Source organism: Zea mays, chromosome 6 (assembly GCF_902167145.1).
Source record: "Zea mays cultivar B73 chromosome 6, Zm-B73-REFERENCE-NAM-5.0, whole genome shotgun sequence".
In the NCBI taxonomy this organism is placed as follows: Eukaryota; Viridiplantae; Streptophyta; class Magnoliopsida; order Poales; family Poaceae; genus Zea; species Zea mays.
Genome location: NC_050101.1, coordinates 122,637,109 through 122,642,293, shown reverse-complemented (window position 1 = coordinate 122,642,293; position 5,185 = coordinate 122,637,109). Strand labels below are relative to the sequence as shown.

Genomic DNA, 5,185 nt, shown 5'->3' with positions numbered 1-5,185 from the left:
TACTAGTAGAAAGCCAGGTTTTAGCATTAACCCAAGTTATTAACCCAAAGTACCCTTTCCAAACGGAAAGAATACCACTTACCATTACCATAAGCATAATCATAACCATCCTCATTGTCATCTGTAAACCAAAATGTCTCTGATCAAGTACCACTAATCATTGGAGCTCCCTTGGCCGCTCATAACCGCGAGCACGGCTGATATATTAGTTCTCAAACACTCTGCAGAGGTTGTGCACTTTACCCACAAGCCGTGATTCCCATTCTGCCCGGAGATCATGACTCTCCATTGATCACTACCAAGGTGACCCAGCAGGGCATCACTACGTAGCCTTTACAAAGATTCCCCGGGGCTGTAGCCGCCCGTTAGGTTTCCTAAATGTACCGCACTCCTCCCCAAGGGACAAATCAACCTTGGCAGAGCGAGCCGCATACACCGAGCCCCATTGACGGCACAACGGCTAAGCGAACTACACCCCGGTTCCTCTAATTATTCAGCTAAGGGCGTCCCACTCCACCCTCATGGTTGCACTGTTTTCCCGGGCGGTCATCCATAGAACAGGTCCTTACGGAGAGGCACTCGAGAAACCGCTCGAGCCCCCTTGAAGGTCATAGGTATAACATCTCAATAAAAGAGGGGAAAACAGCGTATCACAAATAATTCTCATCATGTTCATTGATTAGAGTGGAGCAATAGCATAAAGCTAACCAATAATAATCCGACCCAAGTAGGTAAACAAGGACATGGATAACAAAAGCTAGTCAATCCTTAGGCATAAATGTGTAATGCGGGAGGTGAATTAAATAATGAATAGGACAGAGATAGGTCAAAGGACACTTGCCTCCACCAACCGACTGCTGCTCAGGGGCTTCTCCTGCGAGTTCCTCGGGCTCTTCAACCGAATCGTTCTCTATGCGATTGCAAACATACATACATCCACATATTTAATACAAAAGACCCGTACACCATACAATAGAAAGCAATAAGTAAACAGACGTTCCACGTGGGCTCGTGAGTACGGTTAAGAGAGAAAGAGGAAAAGACAGTCGAGAAACGATCACGTTACATGATTATAAATTAACCACTCGCTTAATGGAAGGAAATTTAATGTAGACACTATGTTTAGCGTAAAGTAAAGTCATGTTTCATGTCTAATTATTATCAGCAGGTGGAGATAAATAAATAAAAAGGTGGTCGCGCGGCGAGACGTGCGACAAAGCTCCCTAAAACAAATTAAGAAGTTAACGACTCGTCGCGCGACCGAGCACGCAACGAGGCACTTCGCCTTAGTTATGAGGAGACGTTAAACGTCGCGCGACGAAGCGCACGACGGCATACGTCGACTAAACTGAGTCCAAAGTGGAACGTCGCGTGAATGCACACGCGGCGTTACACCTTAAACAACCTGAAACAAAAATGGATCGTCGCGCGACGAAGCGCACGACGCAACACACAGATAGAATCTGAAATTAGACAAATCCGTCGCGCGGCGAAGCGCGCGACGCAGCACGTTAACTAACGAATAATCACCGCGAGCGCGGGCGAACGGGGACACGGTCGGGCGAGGCCGGGACGGGAACGGGCGGCCGAACGGGGGGGGGGGGGGGGGCGGTTGAACCGGCCAGGAGCGGCCGAGTCGGCCGTGGCCGCGCTGGGGACGCGCCGGGGGCCGCGCCGGGGGCCGCGCCGGGGACGCGAACCGGCGAGCAGGGGCGGGCGGGATCGCCGCGCGGGCGGGCAGGGGGCGGGGAGCGCCGCCGCGGGGCCGGGGGACGGGCGGGGGACGCCGCCGCGGCCGGGCAGGGGCGGGGGCGCCGCCGCGGGGCCGGGGGACGGGCGGGGGAGCGCCGCCGGGGGCCGGGGAGCGGCGGGCGAGGTCGCCGGGGTCGGGGGAGGGGAGGGGGAGTGCCGCCGCGGGCCGGGGAAGGGGCGGGGAGGGCCGCCGCGGCCGGGGGAAGGGGCGGGGGACGCCGCCGCGGCCGGGCAGGGGCGGGGGGGGGGGGGGGGGGGGGGGGGCCGCGCCGCCGGCGAGCAGGGGCGGGCAGGGGGCGCGCGCGAGCAGGGGAAGAAGGGGGCGCGCGTGGGGAGAAGAAGGGGAGGGAGAGGGAGAGAGAGAAGAGAAGGGGAGGGGAGCTCACCTCGGGGTCCAAATTCCGGTGACCGCCGTCTCCAAATCCTAGGGCACCACGGGAAGAGAGAGGTGGAAGAGGGAGAGGAGAGGTTGTTGCGCGGGAGATCCAAATGAGAGAGAGGGAGAGGGAAGGGGGCGCATGGGGGGGTTTGGGCACCAGGGGCGCGCAGGGCCGGGTCGGACCGGGCCGGCTGGGCTGGGCTGGACTAGGTTGGGCCGGGCCACTTCGCGGATCGAGAACCCACGACGTGCGCGGACCACTGAACGGAATTAAATCGCGAATCGAAATCCGGAACGGAACGAGACGAACACTCAACATCAAACAAAGAAATGTGCTTCGGCATGATGCAACACCCATGATACTTAGGTTCTGGTTTATACACGACACGGACACCTGTCGCTATACTGGTTTGAAATTGGGAGGAAGGAGCGAAACAAGAAAGAGAAAAGAGAGTAACGCCCGAATTTGGTGAGAGAAAAGAAGAAAAAAATCTACCCCCAAATTCAGGGCGTTACAAATGGTTGAATTGCTCCTGCATGGATCGAGAGCAGAGTCGATCGTGGAGGCAATGGATGTGCTGCTGGAGTACCTCCGGAGCTTGCCCTCAGAAGAACAAGCCCCAATCGCCGTTCTACTGATGTGTTTGGATGCATTGGTATACAGCTTTAAACCCTGAATCTCTTCTTGTTGTACGCTTACATTTCCACTTCCATGAAATCGTATTTCGTTTGCTAGCCACCTCAGACATCGCCTGGAATTTAATAGTCTGCAGAGAACTCTAACTGAAACGCATTGCAGGTGGAGCCAAACAGAAACATCACGTATAGAGAAGAGGCGATCAAGACCATCATACGTTCTCTGAGATGCTGCCTGTCAGAGGACACTGTCGTGCCCAGCACTCGGAGAGCTCTGCTGCTGCTGGGAGGGCAATTCACCTTCTCAGGCGACCTTCACGTAGAGGACTGGATGCTGGAACATGCCGGCTTCGTCGACCACTCACGGGCCACCACTGCCACTTCTGATGCTGTTGTAAATGTACAGTGCTGCACACCCCGGTCACCTTTTACACACAGGAAGGCACAACACAGTATCGACGAGTAGTTTCTGAAGTTCGCTTTGCGGTGCCCAGGACAAGGAAGCGGCCGAAAACGATGCGTGGCTGAGACACGTGGCCGCGGCGCTACTCGGCAGCCGTAGCGGGATCAGGAGACCGTTCCTAGAGGCGCTGTCCAGGTGCCTGGGCTCCCCCGACGCCGGCCTGGTGGGGGCGTGCCTGACGATGGCCTGGTGGAGGTTATCAGTGAGAAAATAGATATCTGGGTAAACCACCTCTTCAGCTATGATTTTGCATTTTGGTTTTATGCAAATGTTGCCTATCATATTATTGAATTGCAACTATTTTTTTGTACTGATTAAATACTAATAGTGCCATGAGTTAACGTTAGTGTTTTGTGATTTTTTACAGGCTCATGGGTGTCTCTTGTATAAAATCTGCACAGAATATTAGCTGTTGGTTATGATTATGGAAGGTCTTGTTTTTAGCTCATGAATATAGGTTTCAAATTTTAGTTGTTTTTTATTAGGAAGGTCGAATATAAAAGTAACTGATTTTATTGTATGTACCTGATTAATCTAAAAGCATTGAAATAATTCTGCTCTTGGCTCGAGTATGTATCTGAGGTATACAGAGAAATGGAACGTGTTGGATACGCTCCAGATAGAAAGGCTAGAAAAATGTTTCATATAAAATTTTTTACTACCGTCGCAACGCACGAGCACATACCTAGATGAGTCTGTCTGTTACTGCGAAAAGCTACATACAAATTATAATTGTGGGCACATTTTCATTACTAATAGTTTTTTGTTTTCCTTCTTTTTTTACCTGAGGTTACAAAGGGTGCAGGGTATTCTCCACGGCAGTGTGTCCAATGATCCTAAACAAGACAATATGTATTTGCTCTTTATTATCAATTCATCTATATTGTGAAAATCTGAAAGAACGTGGAACCTGAAACTATTGTCTGGTGGGCTGGTGGCTGATTTTCATTCAATTGGGCTGGTACACCTCTGTTTTGACTCCCATACACCAAGGTATTTAGACACCCAGGTCCTCCTTTGAATCCTTATTGTCATGGTCATCTTGTGTCGTGTCTAGATCTGACGAATTGTGTATTGTTTAATGCACAGAATCGAGGGCGCCAGCATCCGTGGGAGTAAGACTCTCCGGCTTTGAAGGAGGAGACAAAGGCCGAAGGGCAGACACATTGCCTTCTGTTCATGCTGCTTGATGTTGAAACACCAACCACTCACCAGTCATTTACTCTCACTTGCTCATTGGATCATGTGCACCACCATAGTTAGAAACCTTTATGTCACAGTTAGCGCAATGCATTGGGATTTTTTTGCTATGCACAGAATACGAAGGTTATATTATATCTCTATATTTTGAATGGGAGTCATTGAAGCCTAGGCAAGGTACTTGTATTTGGATCTGGCATAATTACAATCATCCTGTCATCATCAGTTTCACTCCTCTGGCTGCTCCTTGTGTGTGTCCACTAATGCGTTCAGCATTGCAACTGCTACTGCCAAATGCTAAGGTATGCCCTTTATTTTTTAACAAAAAGTGTCTTTGTGGCTACAAAAAAGTTAACGTTCAGCATTGCAGTAATGTAGCAAATTTTGTTTTGAAATTTTTTTATCTTCAATGTCTGGTCCGTCCGTCCGTATAAAAAAATGTCTGCATTCTTCTATCTTCAGGCAGCAGTATACATAGCTGGTTCAGTTTGTGCAGCATTTGTTGCCAACATAGATGGTCACTCTGATAAAACTGTCACCTTCAATGGGAGGATGCTCAGGTCTGTCAACATCCTTCACATAAGTTCCTTGCACTTGTGTTGGGAAAGAAAGATTGACCACTAATATGATTCACAAGCCTATTTTGTCTATTTTTAGTGGATTGTAATATTAAAACCCACGAATGAACATGAAAAATGCAATGCCAATTAATGTTAATATCATATTACTAATTAATGTAATAGTTGGAAAAAGTT

At 50.1% G+C, this 5,185-nt stretch overlaps 1 long non-coding RNA gene across 1 annotated transcript; it reads left to right on the top strand.

Annotated features, from left to right (window-relative positions):
* The first annotated feature begins 4,120 nt into the window (after positions 1 to 4,120).
* On the top strand, positions 4,121 to 4,664 carry LOC103629920 (uncharacterized). Its single transcript, XR_554709.1, has 2 exons — positions 4,121 to 4,223; positions 4,320 to 4,664. It is a non-coding gene; the product is annotated as an uncharacterized lncRNA (long non-coding RNA).
* The last annotated feature ends 521 nt before the right edge of the window (positions 4,665 to 5,185 follow it).